Here is a 13,200-nt window from a genome sequence, read left to right as displayed (position 1 = left end):
TTAGACTTTTATATATATAGATTGATCACTTCTCGGCCTTTTGGCTAGGATCAAGTGTAGTATATATAGATTGTATAAATATTCATTATTTCATTAAAGGCATTCTAAAAGTAATGTTTCATTTTATTGTATAGTTTGTAACATTTGTTTGATTTCAAATATGATCTTTTCCACAGTGCTTTTCTTTGAGCAGGTGTTCTTATAAGTGGGCTTCATTGTTTCTGTTTCTTTTCCATAAAATTAAACTGCTAAAGCAATAGACTCTAAAAATGTTTGACCTTAATAATCTATTTCATTTTTTTATTTTTTATTTTCTTATTTTTTTTATTATAATTGTTTTATTGCTTAAAATATTACAAAGAGTATTATATATGTCTCCTTATTTTTTTCTCCCCTTGACCCTCCCCTAGCCTCCCATGGCCCCCAGTGTCTTATGTCCATTGGTTATGCTCGTATGCATGCATACAAGTCCTTCAGTTGATCTCTTATCCCCCTCTACCCCCCAACCCTTACCCAAACTTCCCGCTGTAGTTTGACAGTCTGTTCGATGTTGCTCTGCCTCGGTATCTATTTTTGCTCATCAGTTTATAATGGTCTTAATTATCCATAAATGAGTGAGAACATGTGGTATTTTTCTTTCATTGACTGGCTTATTTCACTTAGCATAATGCTCTCCAGTTCCATCCATGCTGTCGCAAATGGTAAGAAGACTTTCTTTTTTACAGTAGCATAGTATTTCATAGTGTAGATGTACCACAGTTTTCTAATCCATTCATCTGCTGATGGGCATGTAGACTGTTTCCAGATCTTAGCTATGGTGAATTGTGCTGCTATGAACATAGGGGTGCACATATCCTTTCTGATTGGTGTTTCTGATTTCTTGGGATATAGTCCTAGAAGTGGGATCACTGGGTCAAATGGGAGTTTTTAACTTTTTGAGGAAACTCTATACTGTCTTCCACAGTGGCTGCATTCTCACCAGCAGTGTAGGAGGACTCCTTTTTCTCCACATTCTCACTAGCACTTGTCGTTTGTTAATTTGTTGATGATAGCCATTCTGACAGGTATGAGATGGTACCTCATTGTTGTTTTGATTTGCATTTCTCGGATGATTAGTGATTTTAAGCATGTTTTCATATGTCTCTTGGCTTTCTGAATGTCCTCTTTTGAAAAGTGTCTATTTAGGTCCTTTGCCCATTTTTTGATTGGATTGCTTATCTTCCTTTTGTTAAGTTGCATGAGTTCCCTATAAAAGTTGGAGATCAAACCCTTATTGGTGATAACATTCCCATGCAGTGGGCTTTCTTGTTGTTTTGTTGATGGTTTCTTTTGCTTTGCAGAAGCTTTTTATTTTGATGTAGTCACGTTTGTTTATTTTCTCTTTAGTTTCCAATGCCCTAGGAGCTGTATAAGTGAAGAAATTGCTTCGGCATATGTCTGAGATTTCTTTGCCTTTGGATTCCTCTAGTGTTTTTATGGTTTCCTCTCTTATATTTAAGTCCTTTATCCATTTTGTGTTTATTTTTGTGTATGGTGTAAGTTGGTGGTCTAGTTTCATTTTTTTGCATGTATCTGTCCAATTTTCCCAACACCATTTCTTGAAGAGGCTCTCTTGATTCCATTGTATGTTCTTGCCTCCTTTGTCAAATATTAATTGAGAATATTGGTTCGGGCCGATTTCTTGGCTCTCTATTCTATTCCATTGATCTATATGTCTGTTCTTGTGCCAGTACCAGGAAGTTTTGAGAACAGTGGCTTTGTAATACAACTTGATATCTGGTATTGATATCCCACTTACTTTGTTCTTCTTTCTCAGGACTGCTGCAGCTATTCGAGGTCTTTTTAAATTCCAGATGAATTTTTGGAGAGTTCTGTCTAGATCTGTGAAATATGCCGTTGGTATTTTAATGGGAAGTCTGTTGAATTTATAGATTGCTTTGGGTAGTATGGACATTTTAATGATGTTGATTCTACCAATCCAAGAACATGGTATGTTCTTCCATCTCTTTATGTCTTCCTCTATCTCTTTTTTCAATATCCTGTAGTTTTCTGAGAAGAGGTCTTTTACCTCTTTAGTTAACTTTATTCGTAGGTATCTTAATTTTTTTGGTGTGATGGTAAATGGGATTGCTTTTATAGTTTTCCTTTCTGTAAGTTCACTATTGGTGTATAGAAATGCTATAGATTTCTTGGCGTTAATTTTGTATCCTGCTACATTGCCCAATTCATGTATTAAGTCTAATAGTTTTTTGATAGAGTCTTTAGGGGTTTTTATGCATAATATCATGTCATCAGCAAATAGGACAATTTTACTTCTTCTTTTCCTATTTCAATGCCTTTTATTTCTTCTTCTTTTCTAATTCCAATGGCTAATACTCCAGTACTATGTCGATCAGGAGTGGTGAGAGTCGGCATTCCTGTCTTGTTTCTGTTCTTAGGGGAAATGGTTTTAGTTTTTGTCCATTGAGTTTGATGTTGGCTGTGGGTCTGTCATATATGGCTTTTATTATGTTGAGGTATGATCCCTCTATTCCCACCTTGCTGAGAGTTTTTATCAGAAATGGGTGTTGAATTTTGTCAAATGCTTTTTATGCATTAATTGATATGACCATATGGTTTTTTTCTTTCAATTTGTTTATGTAATGTATCATGTTTATTGATTTGCGGTTATTGTACCATCCTTGCATCTCTGGGATAAATCCTACTTGGTGATGGTGTATGATCTTTCTGATGTACTGCTGGATACGATTTGCTAAGATTTTGTTGAGGATTTTTGCATCTATGTTCATGAGGGATATTGGCCTGTAATTCTCTTTCATTGTGTTGTCTTTATCTGATTTGGTATTAGGGTGATGCTGGCTTCATTGAATGAGATTGGAAGTGTTCCTTCCTCTTGAATTTTTTGTAGTAGTCTGAGGAGGATAGGTTTTAGTTCTTCCTTGAATGATTTTTAAAACTGCCCTGTGAAGCCGTCTGGCCCTGGGTTTTTGTTTGCTGGAAGCTTTTTGATGACTGCTTTAATTTCTTCCACAGTCATTGGCCTATTGAGATTTTTAGATTCTTCCTGCGTTTTGGAATGTTGTATTTTTCTAGGAATATGTCCATTTCCTCCAGGTTGTCTAGTTTGTTGGAGTAGAGCTGTTCATAGTATTTTTTAATAATCTTTTGTATTTTTGTGGGGTCTGTTCTTATATGGCCTCTATCATTTTTGATTTTGTTTATTTTGGTCCTCTCTCTTTGCTTCTTGGTGAGCCTGGCTAGAGGTTCATCAATCTTGTTTATCCTTTCAAAGAACCAGCTCTTGGTTTTGTTGATTTTATGTATCATTTTTTGGTCTCTATGTCATTTATTTCTGCTTTAATCATTATTATCTCCTTTCTTCTGTTCACTCTGGGCTTTTCTTGTTGCTGTCTTTCTAATTCTTTGAGATGTACAGTCAGATGATTTACTATCATTTTTTCTTGTTTTTTGAGGTAGGCCTGTATGGCTATAAACTTCCCTCTCAGGACTGCTTTCATTGTGTCCCATAGCATTTGGATTGTTGTGTTTTCATTGTCATTAGTTTCCAGGATGTTTTTAATTTCTTCTTTGTCTTATTGGTAACCCAATAAATATTTAATACCATGCTATTCAGCTTCCAGGTGTTTGAGTATTTTGGGTTGTTTTTATTATAGTTTATTTCTAATATTATGCCACTGTGATCTGAGAAGATGCTTGGTATGATTTCAATCTTCTTGAAACTGGAGTAGACTTTGCTTGTGACCCAATATGTGGTCTATTTTGGAAAATGTCCCATGTGCACTAGTGGAGAACGTATATTCCGTGGCTTTGGGGTGAAATGTTCTGAAGATGTCAATTAAGTCCATCTGATCTAGTGAGTCATTTAGTATTGCTGTTTCTTTGTTGATTGTTTGTCTAGAGGTTTTATCCAGTGATGTCAGTGGTGTATTAAAGTTTCCTACCATGATTGTATTGTTTCCAGTCTCTTTTGATATCTTCAAGGAGTATTTTTTATGTATTTGAGTGCTCCTGCATTGGGTGCATATATGTTTGTCAGGGTTATTTCTTCTTGTTGTATCTATTCCTTTAGTATTATGAAGTGACCTTCCTTTTCTCTTGTTATGGCCTTCACTTTGATATCTATTTTGTCTGATATAAGTATTGCTACCCCAGCTTTCTTTTTATTTCCATTAGCCTGAAAGATATTTTTCCATCCCTTCACTTTCAGTATGTGTGAGTCCCTTCTAATGAGGTGGGTCTCTTGTAGACAGCAAATATATGGGTCATATTGTTTTATCCACACAACCACTCGATGTCTTTTGATTGGAGCATTTAGTCCATTTACATTTAAAGTTATTATTGAAAGGTACTTGTTTGTAGCCATTTCTTTTTTTTGTGTGGCTGTTTTCTTTCTGGGATTTTTATTTCTTCTTTTTACACCAGTCCCTTTTAGCATTTCTTGCATTGCTGGCTTGGTGGTGATAAACTCCCTTAGCCTTTTTTTTTTGTCTGTGAAGCTTCTTATTTCCCCTTCAAGTTTGAATGATAGCCTTGCTGGATAGAGTATTTTTGGATTTAGTCTTTTGCCTTGCATCACCTTGTAAATTTCTGTCCATTCTTTTCTGGCCTGATGTGTTTCTGTTGAGAAATCATTTGATAATCTGATGGGAGATTCCTTGAATGTAACTTTCCTTCTCTCTCTTGCAGCCTCTAACATTCTCTTTTGTCCTGAACATTTGCCATGGTAATTATGATGTGTCTTGGTGTGGAACTTTTCGGGTTCATCTTGTTTGGGACTCTCTGTGCTTGTGTGACTTTTTTCTTCCCCAACTCTGGGAAGTTTTCTCATATTATTTCTTCCAATAGGTTTTCTAACCCTTGTTCCTCTTTCTTTTCTTCTGGCACCCCTATTATTCGTATGCTGTTTCATTTCATGTTGTCCCATAGCTCCCTTAGTCTCTCCTCCTGTCTTTTAATTTTTTTCTCCAATTGCAGTTCAGTTTGGGTGTGTTTTGCTTCCCTGTCTTCTAATTCGCTAATTCGGTCCACCGCTTCCCCTAGTCTACTCTTGAAACTTTCAATGGTGTTTTTTATTGCAGCTATATCACTCTTCATTTCTTCTTGGTTCTTACATAAGTTATTGATTTTTTCATCCATTTCTTTTTAATTCTTACATAAGTTGTTTATTTTTTCATCTGTTTCTTCTTGATTCTTGCAGAAGTTGTTGATTTTTTCCTCCATCCGATTTATGCACTCTAGGACCCTTAATCTTAATTTTTTTCTGACATGTTGCATGCCTCTTTTTCACTTAGCTGCTTTCTTGGTGAGTCCTCCTCTTCTTTCCTTTAGGGGTTTCTTTGTCTATCCATGTTTGATCTCACTGAGAGATCTAGATGTTGAGTCATTCAGGGGCTGCTCCTTGGGTGGCTGTGGCTCATCGGGCTGTGCTTGCTCCTCGGGTGGTTGGTAGCAGTTGCTCCTCAGTTGGCAGCAGCTCCTCTGGTGGGTGCTGTTCACAGCTGTGGTGGCTCCTCTGGCTGGTGGGGGGAGGCTTCACACACAGCTGCTGTTCCTCAGACAGAGGGTGTGCTGATCACGAGGCTACTGTTCCTTAGATGGGGGCGGGCTACACATGCAGCTGCTACTCCTTGAACTGGGGCGGACTGCTCACATGGCTGATGTTCCTTGAATGGGGTCTGGCTACACGCTGCTGTTGTTGCTCTGATGTGGTGGGCTGCTTGTGGGGCTACTGCTTTTTGGACTTGGACAGGTTGATTGCAAGTCTGCTGATCCTCGGATGGGGGTGGGTTGCTTGCATGGCTGCTGCTTTTTGGACAGGAGTGAGCTGCACGCATCACTGCTCCTCCTCTCCAGGTGTCTGGTTATGTGGCTTGCTCTCTAGTACTTTCCAGGGGAACTCCTTCCTTCCCGGATTCAAACTGTCTCACCAGCTGAGTACACTTTGCCAACTCGGGGGTGGATGTTATCTATCTCAGCTGCTCATTCTGTTTGCCAGTAATCTAACTATTTTAATTATACCATTTAACTAGGTCTAAATGCAATTAACTCACATTTAACCGAAGCAAATCTTTCAAGGATAAACATAAACCCAAACACCAAAAGTCCCCTTGCCAATTGCTACTGGAAATTAAACTCCCCCCCCCAAATCACAGATCAAATGTATACATGTGAATAAAAAAACCCACTTCCCATTATATGGGGGGAGCACTATTTCTTTTAACAGTAATGCCCAACCATAGTCTCTTTCCCTCAGGGGTTTACTATTTTCCTAAATTTATTTTAAAAGGGCTTTTAAAAAATGGATTCTTTGTTTTGGTCTTTGAGTCAAAATTCATATAGCCTGACTATAGTGTATCTTGAACCATGTCACAGTGATGTCTTTACAACATACATTGTCAAATAAAAAGTTCAGAATGTTTGATTAATCCTTATAGATTTTCATAATCCATTTTTTCAACTGTACATGCTCCCGGAGTCTGTAAATCCTTTGATTAACCCATTCATGAGATTTGCCTGAAAATATGAAACTTTGGTCTCAGTGTGGTCTGATTATTCTAGAAGGTAATTTATTATTTGCCTCTTGACCTGAAAAATTAACTTGTTTTTTCCAGTGGGTCACCTGTAATTCCTTATTCTTGAGCTAGATGTCTTCTTGTAGTTTGGTTGGTTTGAGAAACAATCCAACTTAAGATTTGAACTCTATCTCAAACTGGTAGGAAAAGGAGAGGGTCTACCTCAGTACCACTTGACACATTAGGAAAATTCTCCTGATTCTCTACCATGAACTGGAAGCAGAAGCAGGAAGCTGCTATTCATTTGGAGCCTGGTGCCAGGCCCTGCAAGGCTGCTCTGAAGGAGCGCTCTGCAACTGGCATTTTAGAACCAGGTCCCTTATAAATCACAATGTCACAAAAGTTGCAGAAATGAGTACATCTCACATGTGCTGAGAAAGAAATTACAGGCACACACTTTGTATGTGTTCAGTCTAGGAATTTGTAGTTCATGTGAAAAAAAAAAGAGAATATACAAGGAGCTATTGTTAGCTACTAGGAAGGAAGTTTCAGGAATATCTAGGCTATTGCTGCTTATTTTGATTTCCATTGTTTTGAGGCAGGTGTTTGGCCCCTTTTTGCCAGGCAGCCTGGTATTTTTGTCTTTTATTTATTTATTGGGAAGCACATTTTAACATCTGCAAGTCATTTGTAACCAAGAGATCAGCATCAGGTTTTCATGTATCTTCTGCCATTCTTTAACCCATGACAAATACATTTGATTTACCATGACAAACTTCCAAAAGTTTCTCCCTTTGGCAGTGACTTACAAGTTCTACTAACAAAATGAAATCTTGCTGCTCTCAGCTTGAAAAGGAGAAAAAAGTTCTTCTCCATTTTTTTTGTCCCCAATAATACTATTAAATTTAGAACCCAAAGGGTTATTTAAAGAACTAGACACTACCGATTTGCCTAATTAGAGAAATAAGTTTTTAATGGTCTTCTGTGTAAGGCTTATTTTATTTTCACTACTCTGTAAAAAAAACAACAACACAAAATTTGTTTTGTTTTTTTTAAATCTAGTAACTTATAAAATTTCTCTGTGGTATGTGTCTAATAACATTTGTGGTTTTGGACTAAGAAGATAGTTGTCTATTGCATTACAATGTTTTGGTAAACGATGGACTGCGTATGTGACAGTGGTCTCATAAGGATATAATGGAGCTGAAAAATCCCTATTGCCTTTTGACATGGTAACCTTGCTAATATCTTAGCACAACACTTTACTCCCATGTTTGTGGTGATGCTGGTATAATCAGACTTATTTCACTGCCAGTCATATAAAATAACAGCACGTACAATTACTGACAGCAGGCTATACCATCTAGGTTTGTGTAACTACACCCTATAATGTTTGCACAATGACAAATTGCCTAGTGACACATTTCTTAGAGCACATCCTAGTCATTAAGTGGCACATGACTGTAAATTAATGAAGTCAGGTAAAATGAGATGCCTCTTTTAAGCCAGCCCATTGGGAGGAGCAAATATGGACATCAAAACTCTCACTGTGCAGTAGGACAATTCTGTTCTCATCATCCTTCACACAACCTATATGCAAATGTGTCATGGCTTTCAATGTAGTTACAGAGTTACAGGTCATGGCAGATGAGAAAAAAGGAGTGAAAATAACTATCAGAGAAGGTCAACTGACATCCAAGTAAGGAGAGCTGAAGCAAAGCACAAAGGGTAAGGAAAGAAATGTGAGGCTGGTGGGGGAGTAGATGTAGAGGCTCAAATATGAGATGATGAAGTATTTACAGATATGCCTTTTTATACAGGGTCTTGAAAAGGTGAAGCATTAAGAGTGAGTAAAACAAAAAAGGGGATAAAGAGAACACTTAAATAAGACATGAAAGATGGTCAAAATAAATCAATGGCAAATGTCTACAATAATGAAAAAAACTCATCAAAATATTAGTGTGAGGAGGAAGGCGACCTGATGCTGGGGTGGGATGGCAAAGCATCCAAACTGAGACATGGGAACCATACATTTCCAGGCCAGAGGCAGCAGGAAGCTGGCGGTCTACATGGGTATCATTTGGCTGAAGATGTAAGTCTAGAACAGGGGTGGGCAAACTTTTTGACTCGAGGGCCACAATGGGTTCTTAAACTGGACCGGAGGGCCGGAACAAAAGCATGGATGGAGTGTTTGTGTGAACTAATATAAATTCAAAGTAAATATCATTACATAAAAGGGTACGGTCTTTTTTTTTTTTTTAGTTTTATTCATTTCAAGTGGGCCGGATCCGGCCCGCGGGCCGTAGTTTGCCCACGGCTGGTCTAGAAGCACAAGTTCTTGATTGGGTTAATTTACATATGTAACTAACACCCCTGGTATCCCCTGAGACTTTATTTGTTGTTTAATGATTTATTTTATTACTTGCAGGGCCTCTAAACTGAATCAGTGTGTACAACTTCATCTCCCTTTTCAATTTGGCTTCAGATAGAGAAAGGGAATTGTGAGGAAAGTGAAAAGGGGGGTCTAAGCCAGTTAAGAGTTCAGATAATGAATATCCTCTAATGTCTCCCATGAAACAGAACATATTTAAGCCTACAAGTAGCCAGCTTAATCTCTTGAGTGTTTGACCATGCTGCAACTGAATTTGCCATGTGTTGAAAGAGTGTGATTATCTCACCTTACTTTTCCTAGTCATCCTTTTTCTCCCCTTTAAATATATTTTTATTGATTTAAGAGAGGAAGGGAGAGGGAGAGAGATAGAAACATCAATGATGAGAGAGAATCATTGATTGGCTTCCTTCTACACACCCCCTATTGGGGATTCAGCCTGCAACCCGGCATGTGCCCTTGAACGGAATCAAACCTGGGACCCTTCAATCTGTAGGAAGATGCTCTGTCCACTGAACAAAACCGGCTAGGGCTCCTGGTCATCTTAACTACAAATAAACACAGAAGTCTTTCTTGGGTGCTTATAATTATAATATTTCCAATGTCCTAAGCTAAACTGGAATTTTGTAAATGTTTGTGATGGGAAATTGTAATTTTTAATTACTCAAAGCACATGATGACAACATGCATAATAACATGCATGTAAAATCCCTAATCCATGAGTTAAATTACTAAAACCTTATTCTCTCTTTCTCTATATCTTTATCTATCTTACCTAATAATAGACAAACATGTAAATTGACCATCCCTCTGATACACTCACCAGGCAATCAGGAGAGTATGCAAATTAACCCAACAAACGTGGCAGTTAATTTGCATACATAGGCCCCCAGTGGCCTGGGTCCCGGGAATATCATCAGCACCCAGGTCACTTCAAGGAAGGCCTCACGTAGGCCCTGAGCAGCGTAGGAAGGGCCTGAGTGAGGGGGCTCCTGGGGAGGGGCAGAGCAGGCCATTGGAGCTGCGGAGGTCCCCTGCCCAAGCCTAAAGCCTTGGCCAGAGGCATTAGGCTTGGGAAGGGGGCGGAGCCAATGATCAGAGGGGTCTGGGGGTCCTCTGCCTAGGCCTGACACCTCAGCCAGAGGCGACAGGCCTGGGTGAGGGGCCGATCCAGCCATTGGAGGGAGATGGGGGTCCCCTGCCTAGTCCTGATGCCTCTGGCTGAGGCATCAGGACTGGGCAAGGGGCCAATCCAGCGATCGGAGGGTGATGGAGGTCGACACCTCTGGCCGAGGCGTCAGGCCTGGGCAGGGGGGCAGAGCTGGCAATCAGAAGTATCTAGGAGTCCCCTTCCCAGGCCTGACGCCTGGGCCAGAGGCATCAGGCCTAGGCAAGGGGCCGATCTGGCCATCTGAGCGTGATGGGGGTCGACGCCTCTGGCCGAGGCGTCAGGCCTGGGTGAGGGGCCAAGCCAACAGGTGTGAACTACAGAAGAAACACTTTTTCTGACCGCTCATTGGCTAAGCTCTCTGTATGCCACTGGTAATATTCTTAGTAACTTGGGTAATAAGAATCCAAAAAGGTGATCTAGGGTTTTTCACCACACTCCTGGTGAAAAAAAATGAAGGTCCACTGCTGGAGGGCTAAGAAATGTTATCTCTTGCCCTAGCTGGTTTGGCTCAGTGGATAATGCCTGGCCTTCCAACCGCAGGGTGTGGGTTCAATTCTGACCAAGGGCATGTACCTAGGTTGCAAGCTCCTCCCTGGCCGGGGCCCAGGTCAGGGCTCATGCAGGAGGCAACCAATCAAAATGTTCCCCTCACTTTGATGTTTCTCTCTGTCTTTCCCTTTCTCTTCCAGATTCTCTAAAAATCAATGGAAACATATCCTCAGGTGAGTATAAAAAATTAATAATAAAGAAATGTCATATCCTATGAAAGACACATCTTGAAAATGCCTAAAGAAAGTTGTCACTTTTTCATGGTGAAGGGACTGGAGTGTTGATGAAAAAACCTTGGTGGCTGCGGTGACTGGCAGTGGCTGCAGCAGCAGGCTGATGGGGCTGGTGCGTTCCCCTGATCAGCCCAGTTGCCTGGGAGGCCAGACTGTGGCTTAGGCCTACTCCCCAAGGGGAGCAGGGAGCGGGCCTAAGCCGTCACTAGGACATCCCCTGAGGACTCCCAGTATGTGAGAGGGGGCAGGCTGGGCTGAGGGACCCTAGTCTATAATAATAAAAGAGCAATATGCTAATTAGACTGGATGTCCTTCCAGACATAGCAGAGGCTGCGAGGGAAGCCCGAGTCCTGGGTGCCAGAAGGAAGCCTGTGCCGACAGCCAGGGGAAGGAAGGCCTACTCCTGCACGAATTTCATGCATTGGGCCTCTATAATAATAAAGTGTAATATGCAAATAAACCAAACGACTGAACAGCAGTCCTGAGGACCTTCCGAATAAACTTTTGGATGACCAGGCCAGCCAAGTCAGGTGCCATGCCATTGGTCAGGGGTTAGGGGGCTTGCCATCACCCCACAATTGCCCCACAGAGGGAGGCCCCAGCCACCCTCTGCCCAGTGATCAATCGCAGAGCCCCGGCCGGGTGGGCAGGGCTCCCCTGTGCACAGCGATCGATCACGGAGCCCCACGATTAGTTGCCTCAAAGAGGGAGGCCCAGGCTACCTGACCAGTGGTTCTGTGGCAGGTGGGTGGGGCCTCTGCGGGGTGATCGATCTGGTGGCTCCACAATTGATTGCCCCACAGAGGGAGGCCCAGGCCACCGGCCAGTTACACTGTGGCAGGTGGGCAAGGCAGGCCAACAATCGCCCCAACCTGTGGCAGGGGGTGGGGGTGGGACAATGCTGCACAGATGCAAGCTGCTGGCAGCCAGGGGAAGGCAAGCCCTGATAGGCTCTGATTGCTGTCCAGGCCTAGGGACCCTACCCAAGGGGTTCCAGATTGCTAGAGGACGCAGGCCGGGCTGAGGGACACTCCCCACTCCTACCCCCATGCATGAATTTCATGCACCAGGCTTCTGGTCTACCTATATAATTAAACCAAACTGCTTTTGCCCCAGTCAATTGGACCAGACCAATAATGTTATATGGAACTCTGGACAAAAAATAGCCTGTCACAGCATTGTTGTTAATAATGCCAAATGTTCTTGCCCAAGGGAGGGAATAATGCTTCCAAAACATAAATCTTTCTACAGTATAATGAAGCTGAAATTGTTCCTTTTGTGTCATGGTAGTACCAAAGCAAGAAGACATCTATTTAATCCATCTTGACAGAATAAAGGTGTTACTTCTATTTCTTAAAATATTTTTGAAGTACTAATCTATTTCAGCTACTCAGAGCTATCTCGATGGTTATGGAAAATTATATAAAAGTGAAATGATTCCTGGTGGTCACACATACTGTTGAAAAATATGTGTAGCTTCCAGTTTTTAGAATAGGATGCATAAGCACTCTTTTGGTATGTCACAGATATTTTGCTGCTCTGTAGTTTTTAAAAGAGAGGAAGGGTGAGGATTAGGATTGACATGTAAACTACAAATTACAGAAATCATTTAGAGTCTCCTATCTAAACTTGATATAATGAATACAATGTTTTTGTATAGATCAGGTTTTTTTTTTAACATTAAAGCTTATACATTAAGAGTCATTCTGGTCATCTCTGACTTTTCAGTTTATGTCCAGGGTCTCTGTTTTGGTATAGAGAAAGACAGCAGATGGTGCTCACTTATAGTATGTGAAAATTTCACACCAAACCAGTCAAGAATCACCTTGTGTCTATTCCATCAAAAAGTCATTAACCAAATTTCATTCTTACATGAGCCAGGATATGCTTGTGATTCTGCCCAAACTGAAATCTGATTTGTGCTGCCCAGGCTCATCAGAGGTAAATGCAAAATTCCAATTCCTGCCCATTGGTTGTTGACTGAATAATTAGGCATGAATTTATCCTACTCAAGACAATGGGGGACAGAAAACAAAAAAGAGCATAGAAAGAAAAATAGAAGAGGAAATAATGATGAAATGTCCATTTAACTTTAAGTCATCAACAACACTTAGTTCTGAAAGAAATATTGAGGAAATGATGTGAATATTCCTTTGTAGTAAGTGTAGTGGTGGGGTTTGTCAGGGCTGCCCAAGACAGGGAAGACCAGATGCCTTGGAGATGAATTTTTACCTTCTTCTGCTCTTACCAATCTCTCTTATCTCAAAACTCAGCAAGACTTATTCTTGGGTATTCTTATTGCACTTTACCAGTATATCACTTTTA

Source organism: Myotis nattereri (genome assembly GCF_964212035.1).
Source record: "Myotis nattereri genome assembly, chromosome: 1".
In the NCBI taxonomy this organism is placed as follows: Eukaryota; Metazoa; Chordata; class Mammalia; order Chiroptera; family Vespertilionidae; genus Myotis; species Myotis nattereri.
The sequence above is the reverse complement of the archived record's forward strand: the minus strand, read 5'-3'. Positions refer to the sequence as shown.